This window comes from Strigops habroptila, chromosome 3, assembly GCF_004027225.2.
Source record: "Strigops habroptila isolate Jane chromosome 3, bStrHab1.2.pri, whole genome shotgun sequence".
In the NCBI taxonomy this organism is placed as follows: domain Eukaryota; kingdom Metazoa; phylum Chordata; class Aves; order Psittaciformes; family Psittacidae; genus Strigops; species Strigops habroptila.
Window position 1 is genome coordinate 401,734 of NC_044279.2, and position 12,954 is coordinate 414,687.

The window sequence follows — 12,954 nt, forward strand, 5'->3', positions numbered from 1 at the left end:
AGAATTCCAGGCTCCCGTAAGCCTCCCCGTTGCCATGACAACATGATGCGCTTGTTTTCTGATGAGTTTCAACCACGTGGTGGGGGAGTTTCTGCGGCAGCGGCTGCGCTCCCACGGTGGCTCAGCCCCACTGCCCAGCGTGGTGCTGCCAGCACCCGCATCCAGGCTCCCCACTGGGACAACAGGCCCAAATCATGGAATCATGGAATGGTTTCAGCTGGAAGGGACCTAAAGCTCCTCCAGTTCCAACTCCCTGCCATGGGCAAGGACACCTTCCACTAGAGCAGGTTGCTCCAAACCCCTGTGTCCAACCTGGCCTTGAACACGCCAGGGATGGGGCAGCCACAGCTTCTCTGGGCACCCTGTGCCAGTGCCTCAGCACCCTCACAGGGAAGAGCTTCTGCCTCAGAGCTCATCTCAATCTCCCCTCTGGCAGGTTAAAGCCATTCCCCTTGGCCTGTCCCTACAGGCCCTTGTCCAAAGCCCCTCTCCAGGCTTCTTGTAGCCCCTTTAGGCACTGGAGCTGCTCTAAGGTCTCCCCTTAAGGAACCTTCTCTTCTCCAGGCTGAACCAGTCCAGCTCTCTCAGCCTGGTCACCCAGAGGCCACAGGCAAGGAGGGATGTTGGATGGAAAGAAGCAAAGTCTAGGCCCTGGATGTGATGCAATCCCTGGGGTCAGACCTGCTGGTGCACAGCCTGTCCTACCAATGCCAACATACTGAAGTGGAAGCCATGGTCAGAGCCAACTACAACAGGCAATGCTGAACAGGTTTGGTTGCCAAGGACAGCTGATCTGAGCTCATGTGTCATCCAGATATAGGTTGGATCTCCAGGAGACATTTAATTTTGTGCTACATCACTTCTCATAGAAAACCACTTTAAAAGATCAGAGCAGCAAATATTAAATGGCTGCATGTCATGGTACTGGCAGATTTAAACATTATTAGAAATTGTAAATAGCCACTGGAAACAGAAGGAAGCTTTTGCCAGGCTCAAAGAGCTGTTCTCAAACCAAGCCACGCCAGTCACCTAAAGCTGTTCTTGGAAAAAAGTACAGAATTACTTGAAGTCCAAGTGCCAGACGCTGCCCAGCGATAAAAACACTTCAGTCAGTGCCTGGGCACCTTCCAAACCAAAGGGCAAGGTCGAGTGAGTACATCCATGGTGCTTCCAGGGATCAGCACCACCGGTGAAACCAAGGGACCATAGGATCATCACCTGAGAAAGGCCGTGAGCTCACAGCATCAGTCAACCAAACACAGCTCAGAGCCCTTCTGCCACAACAGAGTTGGTCTGAGCCTGTCACATCTGAGTTAGGGCCAGCAACACCCAGAGGTGGTATCAGTGATGCTCCACCAGCGGGCAGTGCCGCAGCTGCAGAAGGGCCAGGGTTTTACCCCACCACATCAGTTACACAGGAAATATTCAGCCAGAAAAACTCGAGCTAGAAAAATCTGCCTGCACCTTCCTCCTCTGTCCTGGGAGAGGCCGCAGCAGCAGCCAGCCCTATACAGATCACTGATACCACCCATGCTCCACACCAGCTGGGCTCCCCTGTACACATCCATTACTATGAGGAGGCAAAAAAAGGCCACTCACAGCAGCAGAACTACAGTCAGACCCACGCTGAAGTACCCAGTTCATGTGTGACTGGGCTCAGCACCACTGGTCTTCAACCAAAACCAAGAGAGAAAGAAACAGAAATCCAGGAGTGCAACGACGAAAACCCCAGAGAGCGGGAGTTGGCCTGGGCTTGCTTTAGTGTGTTTTATCAATTAATTATTAGTTTCTTGATATGAATTGCTTAGGAAAAAATATTGTAACTGTATGGTGGACTGATCAGATGCAAACTTACAGTAAAATCACCCTCCTGGGAGCTACTTTTACCAAGTTGACAAAAGAAAAGGAAGCTGCACACCAGGGAAGGATCCTGGTGGTCCATGCTAAGTCTCCTCTGCTCCTGGTTGTCTCAGCCTAACAGTCCTGCCCCAGTCCCTGCTCTCCCCAGTGTGACCAGCATAGGTGTTACACTGGAGAGATGTCACATGGGTGCAGGGCAGGTTGGGAGGGGGAAGCTCACAGAATCATAGAATGGTTTGGAATGGAAAGGACCTTAAAATCACCTAGGTCAAGCCCCCCTGCTCAGCACAGTTTGTGGTGAGACAGTCACTGCAAGCAGTGACTACCAGGCAGTGAGACACAAACGTGTTGCTCAAGGACTCACTGGTAACGGGAAGGTACTTCCTAACTCTTGACACAGGCCAGGCCATGTGCTTTAATGTAGCCTGTCAAATAAATCACTCGGTCACCCATTTCCACACTCTCCGCAAGAGCAGCCATCAGCTATTACATTCAAAGTGCTCCCTCCCAACACCAAAATCATGGCATCCAGCTTAGCAACAAAGGAAAACACAACCTCTGCCTCAGATCCACACAAGAAAGGAAGAGCAGAGGGGCTGGAGGAAGCAGCCCAGGACTGCTCTGCTCATCACTAACCCATTTATCATAAGATCAAGTATAAGAGTCCCTCAAGCACAAGATAGCACTTACAGAAGGTGTCCAGGTCACACAGAGGTTGTAAAGACAAAGTTCCCCGAGCATTTAGCTCCAGAAGCACATGAAGATGACAGTGTTACAGCTGCAAAGGCAGTCTCCTGGCAGACAGGACCTACCTGCACTATCCATGTAACTGTGTAACACCATGTGTTCAACAGCAAAGATGGGGAAACCTCTGCTGTTCTGAGGGGGGTGAGTGAAAGACAACAACTTCCTGCTGGGGCTGGAAGCACTGAATCATAGAATCAACCAGGATGGAAAAAACCTTCAAGCTCATTCAGTCCAACCCTTCCCCTGCACTGCCAAGGCCACCACTAACCCACGGCACTGAGGGCCTCGGCTACACGGCATGTGATCACTTGCAGGGACGGTGACTCCAGCCCTGCCCTGGGCAGCCTGTTCCAATGCCTGAGCACCCTCTGGGGAAGGAATTGTTCCTCAGCTCCATCTAAACCTCCCCTGGTGCAGCTTGAGGCCATTTCCTCTTGTCCCATCCCTTGTTCCTTGGGAGCAGAGACCAGCCCCTCCTGGCTCCATCCTCCTGTCAGGCAGTTGCACAGAGCGATAAAGTCCCCCGAGCCTTCTCTTCTCCAGACTAAATGCCCCCAGGGCCCTCAGCCGTTCCTCATCACACTTGTGCTCCAGGCCCTGCACCAGCTCCAGTGCCCTTCTCTGGCCCCACTCCAGCACCTCAATGTCTCTCTTGTAGAGAGGGGCCCAGAACTGAACAGAGGATTCAATGTCCAGCCTCACCAGTGCCCAGTGCAGGGGGAAGTTCTATGAATTTCCTGGTGACACCAGTTTGCACTGGGCAGAGTGATCTGCCCTGGGTTGGCAGGTGACCTCCTCACCGGGAGGCTCACGGCTGCTCCAGCGTGCTGAGATGTTCCAATGATAGTATGAATCCCGAGCCATGCTTGAGCCCGTGGCTGCACAGCCAGCTCCTCGCTGCTCCTCAACCTGCCTCAAAGTCACAGTAATAGCAGTAATGATGATGAACTGCTGTGCCTGAGCTCCAGCCACCAGGTGCCAGAATAAGGACAGGTTCAGGCTGCTGCAGCAGCCAATTCTGACCAAGGTTTCCTCTTCCCATCCCCCACATGCACCATCCCCAGTGGGGAAGGGCGGGAAGTGAGAGCAATAACGAAACAACTTTGTGCCGTTCCCCTGTCGGCTTTGCAGGCTCCTTCTGCACCTTCTCCAGAGTTTAATCAAAGTGTGTTTACTGACTTTCTTGCAGCAAAATGAATCACTGCTGTTTCCATGACAGCGCTGCTCGGAGCAGCGCCGCCGTGCCCCAGCCAGCCTGGCTCAGCCTGGCTCAGCCAGCGCTCCCGCAGCTGCCTTATGCCCTCCCGGAGGGACAACATGTGGATCCCGATGCCAGAAGACTGCTCAGGCATGGTGGGAGTAGGACACGGCCCGGGCTCCCCGCAGAGATCCCGGAATCACTGTGCTGCACGGGCACGCAGGCAGAACCCGGAGCACGGTCCAAACAACCCAGAGCTGCTGCCTAATGAACCAAAGTGTAATCAAGACTTGGAGGTTATTTAGATGTGCTAGTTCGATGTTAAATATTCATGTGAAAGAGCCAAAGCTGGCGGAGTGCAAATGTCTGCACAGCTCCAGGCTGAGAGGCCGCATTTACATTTTAATAGTGGAAAACTACAAAGCAAACTGGAGAAGGTGCAGAGCATCTCCCCTCACAGAGTGCAACATCTCAGGCTGCTCTCCCGTGTCCGAAAGGCTACTCCAAGGGGCCTTCCAGTTGTTTTTTTGAGGGTACTGAGGCACTGGCACAGAGTGCCCAGAGAAGCTGTGGCTGCCCCATCCCTGGCAGTGTTCAAGGCCAGGTTGGACACAGGTGCTTGGAGCAACCTGCTCTAGTGGAAGGTGTCCCTGCCCGTGGCAGCGGGTGGCAGCTGGAGGAGCTTTAAGGTCCCTCCAACCCAAACCAGACTTGGGATTCTATGACTCTATGAAAAGGACGACAATGAGGCAGACCAGAACCTCTCAGCCCCAAAGACGGAGCTGCCCCTCCTCACACCTTCACCTAAACTCAGCAATCCCATCGTCCTGCTCAGCACTAGCCCTTCACAGCTGGAAACACACTTTACTCTGCATTTGTAAAACTTCAACTGAAACCTAAAATACATGTGAGTTAAACTCACTAGTTTTCCCCTACAAGCACTCTTGACATGTGCTGGCAATTCACCTGTGAGTGATTCTCTGATAGGAGATGTTCAGCCTTTCTCTTCAAATAAAATCCATCACCCTGGTGCATCTCAGCACTGGACAGTTCTGCTGGCAGGACTCTGGTGCATTTTTCATTCCTGTGTTTCACCTTGTCACAGGCAGCACGCAGGATCCTGCTCACACTGTCAGACTCTTGCTAAATCTCTTGGAGGAAACCCTTAACAACTGCTCAGACTGTTACAGGCGGCACGACGACAACAACAGGAAATCAGAAATACCCAAAGAGTGTTTCTGACCTGTCTTTGGAACCAATCCCCACACCCCTCTGTGCTGGCAAAAAACGAACCCAAGACCAAGCTGGAGCATTTAACGCTCCTCCCTGCCCCTTGGGCAGCACTAGCGCCTGCTCACTGGTGTACAGCAGATTACCAGGTTGAAAGCTGCTGCAGCAAAGTTCAATAGAATTTGCAATGCAGCTTGTGGAGTCATGGCCTATATTGCTGATACTCCTGCCACAGCTCCAGAGATGGCAAGGCAGCTTTGGAAAGGGCAGTGGATGATTCCGAACCCCACCCAGAGCTCAGCTCCATGGCACTCCTAGGAAAAGCCGGGAAAAACAGAACTAGGACACTTATCAGTTAATGAAAGGAATGAGAATATAATTGATACCAGCCAGGGTGGCCTCGAGAGCTCAGATCTCGCTGACAAAGGTACCTGCTGACATCATAAGCTTGGTGAAACTGCTGCCCTGGGATGTTCTGGTTACATGCTGCCACTAGACAAGTCACCAGAGCACATTTTAGCAGACACAATGATGAATTGTTAACAGCAAATAACAGAGGGGACTATGTCCCGTATTAGCCAGTCCATCAGTTCCTGGTACAGTTGTATCTATATTTTTGACTTCATCAATGACTTACAAAAAAATACAGATCATGAGCCACAAAAGCACAGGTGAAGCAGTGACTGGTGCAGTGACAAATGTCTTTCGTCAAAATGGGTAGATTTAGATTTGACATAAGTGAGAAGTATTTTGTGATTAAGGCAGTAAGGCGCTGGCACAGGGTGCTCAGAGAAGCTGTGGCTGCCCCATCCCTGGCAGTGTTCAAGGCCAGATTGGACACAGAGGCTTGGAGCAACCTGCTCTAGTGGAAGGTGTCCCTGCCCATGGCAGGGGGTTGGGACTGGATGAGCTTTAAGGTCCCTTCCAACACAAACCATTCCATGATTCTATGACATGCAAGAAAGGGTATCGACACAGCAAAATCTCAGGCATTTGTTTAGGCAGGATCATCTCAACACGCTTCAGCACAGCCTGATGCAAAATGAAGCACATAGAATCATAGAATCATAGAATAGTAAGGGTTGAAAAGGACCTTAAGATCATCTAGTTCCAACCCCCCTGCCATGGGCAGGGACACCTTGCCCTAAACCACGTGGTCCAAGGCTCTGTCCAACCTGGCCTTGAACACCGCCAGGGATGGAGCATCCACAACCTCCCTGGGCAACCCATTCCAGTGCCTCACCACCCTCACTGTAAAGAACTTCTTCCTTATATCTAATCTAAACTTCCCCTGTTTAAGTTTGAACCCATTACCCCTTATCCTACCACTACAGTCCCTAAGGAAGAGTCCCTCCCCAGCATCCTTGTAGACCCCCTTCAGATACTGGAAGGCTGCTATGAGGTCTCCACGCAGCCTTCTCTTCTCCAGGCTGAACAGCCCCAACTCTCTCAGCCTGTCTTCATATGGGAGGTGCTCCAGCCCCTGATCATCCTCGTGGCCCTCCTCTGGACTCGCTCCAACAGCTCCATGTCCTTTTTATGTTGAGGACACCAGAACTGTACACAGTACTCCAAGTGGGGTCTCACGAGAGCGGAGTAGAGGGGCAGGATCACCTCCTTCGGCCTGCTGGTCACGCTTCTTTTGATGCAGCCCAGGATGCGGTTGGCTTTCTGGGCTGCGAGCGCACACTGCCGGCTCATGTTAAGCTTCTCGTCAACCAACACCCCCAAGTCCTTTTCTGCAGGGCTGCTCTGAATCTCTTCTCCGCCCAACCTGTAGCAGCGCCTGGGATTGCGCCGACGCAGGTGTAGGACCTTACACTTGGCTTGGTTAAACTTCACATGGGAAACAGTCCTGACACAAACCACATGAGGACAGGCTCCAAGACCAATGCAGTGAGCAAAGAGTTAACAACCACCTGATGTGTCAGCCCCTGAAAGGGGTAGTGTCGTCTGTTCATCCCTAATCTTATTATGGAAAAATGCATCTAAATTCAGTCTACACTTCTAAAAATACTGTTAAAACCCAGAAAGTGTTCAAAATGAAGCCCTGTGATGGTTCAGAAGCTGGTCAAGCTGATTCGTACTAAGCAAATACTGAAATAGAAGCTATTCTGTGCTCTGTTTACCAACGTGACAGAGTCACAGTCAGATTTGTATCCTGGGAAAAATTTCTTGTCCAGAAATTCCTGCACCAGGAGGTGCAGATGTCTGAGCAACAGTACGAGGTGCAGACACCTCTTCTCTTCAGAGAGGGGAAACCACAATGTGAGGAGCTGCTGGTCTCAACTACTCAAGCTACTGGCCTAATATACAAATAAACTCTAAAATTTGAGGTTACTTAGCCCAGATTTTAACTCAGTTTCCAAACAACTCCTGCCTCCAAACCCAACCCAGCTCACTCTTCCCAGCCAGGAGTGATTTCTGCAGAGTATCTGTGTTCTGTGACCATTCTGTGGCATGTGCTGTGGAACATCCCTAGTCTGGACCACTGAACTTGTGCCAAGAAGAGCATGAAACTTGTTCCTCTCCTGCTGTAATTAAGACCAGCAGCTGGCAGGACCCGGGGGCTGCTCCACTTGTCCCACTGTATTTTACCGCATTTTTTGCAGAGAACCAGACCCTTTCTTAGGAGCTGCTCAGCCCAACCTCACGGAGCTTAATGTTCTGTCTGACAACAGTGAGCAAAAAGCTCTCATTTTAGAAGGCACACGAGAAAGAAGGGCACTGCCAGCTCACAGGTTTTCAACTATCCTCATCAATAGAATAAGCTCAATAAGAGCATCCATATTTGTTACACATTCCAGGAAACTGGACACAAATAGGCAAAAAGAAGTTAAGCTTTCCATTATACAAGACCACATTCATGGCTCCATACAGAGATTTGCAACATCTACCTCATTTAGCACTTTCCAAAAATGTCTCCAAGAAGGGATCAAGGGGAAAGGTTTCAAAGAAGAAGAAATGTCACAACCTCTAGTTGTGCTTGTCACACACATCTCTCTGAGCTCTCCTACAGCACAGCTCCAAGAAAAACTTCCCTCTGAGCTTGGCAGTAGTTAAAACACAATTCGAACACAGGCTATCATAACAAAAACACAGAATAGAAGCAGACATCCTTGTGCCAGTGTAGAAATCTCTGCTTCAAAAAAGACACTGTAGAGCCAGAAGAGGTACAGACCAGAGCAACAGGGATGGTCAAAGACTTGGAAGGCATTGTGTTTCACCAATGGTGAATATTATGAACAAGTTATTGGAACTTAGCAACAAGTGATATGAAGTCATAGTGTCCTAAGGAAGCAAAACACAGTCTTTTAAATCCTTTGGGGTGGATTTCTCCTCTTTACAGGGGAGAACTTGAAGAATTAGCAGCATTGGAAGATGTAAGATGTTTAACATGCTGGGCAATCCCAGACTGAGCTCCCACAGACAGCTTCTGACAGCTTCGCAATGCATGGACATACCTGGGATGGGCTTCAGATAAAGAGGGCACTCAAGGACAAGAAGACACTGATCTTGGGTTGGCTCCAGAACACCCTCGTTAATGAGAAATAGCTTATCCTTTGCTTTGAGCTATAAAATGTCATAAAGCTGAGATTGCTCAGCAACAACTGACAATTAAATGCCCAAAGCCTCATGTAACCTACCTCGTACATTGTGCTCTTTAATATGCTGGCGTCAGCTCACACAAAGAAGGGTCTAGGGGATGGGGCCATGTGAATCTGGCATGGACACCTCACGAGGAGTTAGGCGACTGGGTTGTTTTCTGAGCTTTACTATGTCCGGTCCATATTTCATATGCCCAAATACCTTGAAAGAAATCCACCTCGAAGTCAGAGAGAGGAGGGTCCTGCCAAAGGCGCTGCCCATACAGAGCTCACATACACCAGGGCTGTGGGGTCTCAAGCAGGTGTGAGCCAAGAAACCAACACATCCCGAAAGCAAGGACCACCACGGGGTCACTGAGGGATGGAGGTTACTCCACACCCCTGCTAGCCCACGTAAGGAAAACAAGTGTTGTTATGGAGCACCTCAGTTTGGCAAACAAACGCTGGTGATCTCATCCAGAGCTGCAGATGCTCATCCTCCAACAAAAAGGTGTCCCACATCATGTGGGGTAACTGGGGCTCCTTATGACTGATACTGAATTAATTCCTTTGACTTGAAGCTGGTGGTTGCTTAGTGACCATGAATCATGACCTCATTATATTACATGGGGAAGACAGCCCCAACCACTCTTACATACATGCAACAGGGCTGACTTCTCAGTATGGGACTAATGTCATATTGTTCCTCCAGAGCGACTTTCACGTAGGGAGAGAAAATATGAATGAAAATCAGTAGGTTGCGAAACATTTGCAAACAAAGGAAAGTTATAACCCCACAATTAAGAAGTCAGGCAGCTGGGGTAGAATGCCCATTTGGACTAGAGGGGCAGAATGAAGACATCAATGGGTGCTACAGAATGTATTTATTCTGTGATTGTGGAAAAGAATTGAAGTCCACGTGAGGTTACAATGCACTCCAGGGGAGCTCAAGAAGTAAAGAGAAACAAGTGCTTTGTAGAATGGAGAAAATGTCAAAAAAAGCTTTTGGGTTGTTCTGTGGATGCAGAATGATATTCTAGAAGAAGCAGGAAGGAATTATCATTTGTGTCAGGATAACAAAGCAGAGGCAGCCTCTGAGGCAGCCACTAATTCTCTGACACAAATACATTAAAACTCACAGGCTAAGAGAACTTACCAAAAAGATGGCTCATGAAAACCATTGAGCAGCTGGCACAGGATCCAGCTGATAAAAACCATGTGCAATTACCACCACTGCAAATGCTGTGGTGAAAACCAGGCCCTGTGGTGCACATCTGACCTTACTGAGTGGAGTCACATACATTTCACTGATAAATGTTGATGTGGATTTAAGACTTGAACACTGCTGGGAAAAGCAAAGGTCCATGCCAGGAGGCCTCGAGGTTCAGACACCAGCCCAGTTGCACTGTTTGGCACAGGTGAGCTCCCCGTGTTCCCATTCAGCACACAGCCTTTTTCCAGTGCCATCGCCAGGGGCTGTGCTGGGAAGCAGACTCGGCTCGGGACTACCTTGGAGCAAGCTCTCCTTTCACAGACCCTGCAAACCACTCCAGGTTCCTAGAGCAGGGGGGTAGGTGGCCTGGGAATGTCCCAAAGATGTCACCACTAAAAGCACTCAACTGACATCATCTCCAAATGTGCTGTAATGGTTGGAGACAAGGCTCTGTCCTACCATACCCAAGGAGACCCTCCTGCTGCTTCGGAAGAGGGTTAGGGCTTCCCACGGTGCTCCTTAGAAACCATTCCCTTACAGGCAATGGCAGAGGCTGGACTGACCAACAAGCATATCTGCCAGGATATGCCACAGAGAGTCTGTTGGTGGCATTGAGAAGTACTCAGGATCCAACCTCTCAGGTCCAAACAAGACAATGAAGTGCAGCAGTTGCTATTCGTGGCGCACTCTGTCTGCAGATCCGTAAAACATGAGAATAAGGAAACTGATGGACCAGCCCTATTGTGAGCTGAGTTGAGTTAGCTGGATTCCTTTAGCTGAGTTCTTTTGACTGAGTGGCCTTGCTTAGCATGAGTAGTCACTGAGCATGGGAAGCTGAAGTTACCTCCCTGTGGCTCCAGCAAACCCACCTAGATAAAGCTGAACTTAATTTACAACCTGTGCTTAGGCTCAGGCCTAAACAAATGCTTTGAGACCAGTTGCATCCATTAGCAAGGAGCAACAAACCAGAGATATAAGAGGAAATTTAAGGCAGCCTCAACAAAAGGACCCAGTGGTGGGAAAGAACCCAATGATGGACAAGGAGGCCCCAGACCAACATTCACCATTGGACCAAGAGGTGCACACAAGGCACTGAACGGTGTGTGATGGTTAGGGGCAGGGAACGTGAGGGTATAAAAGCCCAGCTCGAGCTGCTCCTATTCCTGGACCACTCAATAATTAAGTTATTTTCTAAGAACTGGACTTCTGAGGCTCTGCTATAGGAAACCTGGCAAGAATGTTCTTTAAAAGCCCAGTTCCACAGTCTCCACACATGTTTTCTACTTGTAAGAACATGTCCTCCCTTCTCACATTTGCAGCCTTCAACTTCAACCTTGGACCCCAGTGCTGGTGTCTGGGATGAAACACACAGCACTGACTGAAGGGATGGAGACCTGAGCACAGGGAACCACAGCAAAGCCCACATGGGAAGTCCTGAAGCCCTGTGGGCTGTGAATAGTTGTCACTGTCCCCCCACCATCCACACTGGGCATTGCACTTCAAACTGCATAGACCCTGGCTGGACCCATGGGCTCAGTGGCTGCCTGTCAGCAGATGGAGCACATAGGGTGTTTTTCTGGAACATAGCTTCTGGGTTATTTTCACCTGAAAATTCAGTTCCCACCCTCTGGCATTGCTCTACATTGTACAACAAAGCACAGCAGGCAGGGACAGTCAGTTCCACCGCAAAAGAGCACTCCACATCCAGACAGAAACACTGATGAATACTCCAGGCGCCTGGAAGTACAGCTGCGTGCTAAGAGCTGTCCTGCAGAATGGAGCAAAAGCTACTACTAACCATCCTTCCAACTCAGCCTTAACACAGCTGGTCCTCTCCAAATGGTTCTGATGGTGGGGGCCACCAAATCTTACCTCAGAGCCAGACGAGTGCAGCCTACCATTGGGAACACGAGAAGATTTTGTGGAATCATGGAATGATTTGGGTTGGAAAAGAGCTTAAAGCTCACCCAGTTCCAACCCCTGCCACGGGCAGGGACACCTTCCACTAGAGCAGGTTGCTCCAAGCCCCTGTGTCCAACCTGGCCTTGAACACTGCCAGGGATGGGGCAGCCACAGCTTCTCTGGGAAAAGTCTGTGCCAGCGCCTCAGCACCCTCACAGGGAAGAGCTTCTGCCTCAGAGCTCACCTCAATCTCCCCTCCGGCAGGTTAAAGCCATTCCCCTTGGCCTGTCCCTACAGACCCTTGTCCAAAGCCCCTCTCCAGGTTTCCTGGAGCCCCTTTTAAGCACTGGAGCTGCTCTAAGGTCTCCCCTTCACACAGCAGAGGGGGAGAATCCCCTCCCTGACCTGCTGCTCACACTCTGGGGGTGCAGCCCAGCATACAGGGGGGTTCTGGGCTCAAGTGAACACTGAAGCCGGGTCATGGAGAGCTTCTCCTCACCCAACACCCATTTCTCTATTAGCCACCACTCCCTGTGCTGCCCTTTCCTACCAGATTCTATGTTTCAGTATTTCTTTAACTGTCCTGATAGCACTACCAGAGCAAAGGCCAGACCCAGCAGAGCCCGTTCCTCATCCCAGTAATGCTGCTCTGCTCTCCCGGTCACACACTTGCACCTCTCAGTTCTCAATGAACTTCAGAGAACAGTTTCTCCTTGCTCGGGCAGTTCTCCGCCAGTTCCCTTGACCCCGGGTGGAAACCATCTGGACCTGCTGGTTTGCCTGTGATCAGTTTGCAACTGTTACCTGACCTACTTCAGATAAAACAGCCCTTCCTAAAGCAGGAACAACTCATTCGACACAATGCGTTTCCATGCCGTTTTCCTTACACTGTTTCAACAAAAGTCACTGAGCCAGTCAACAGCAGATCCAGATTCAATCATGGAAGATTCTGGCTGGAAAGGACTTTTGGAGGTCGCCTCCTCCAAAACCCCTCTCATAGCAAAGAGTCACTTTTCCCTTGAATTAACAGGGATGCTTTCTTGCAAGCACTGTTCACTGACATCAGTTTAAGGAATTTTCAGGCTTTTCCCCCTGTCTTTTCTGGGGCTTAATCTTCCCCAAAATCCTCAGCAGCTGATTGTAGCTATCAGCGATGGCTTGCTGAGAAAAGAAGCGATGAAGGATGTCCTGGGGCCCAGGTTGCTACACTCACAACC

At 50.1% G+C, this 12,954-nt stretch overlaps 1 protein-coding gene across 1 annotated transcript in view; it reads right to left on the minus strand.

Moving 5' to 3' along the window:
* The window catches only part of SHANK3 (SH3 and multiple ankyrin repeat domains 3), a 324,463-nt gene that overhangs the window by 216,675 nt on the left and 94,834 nt on the right, over nt 1–12,954 (minus strand). The window lies entirely within an intron of this gene.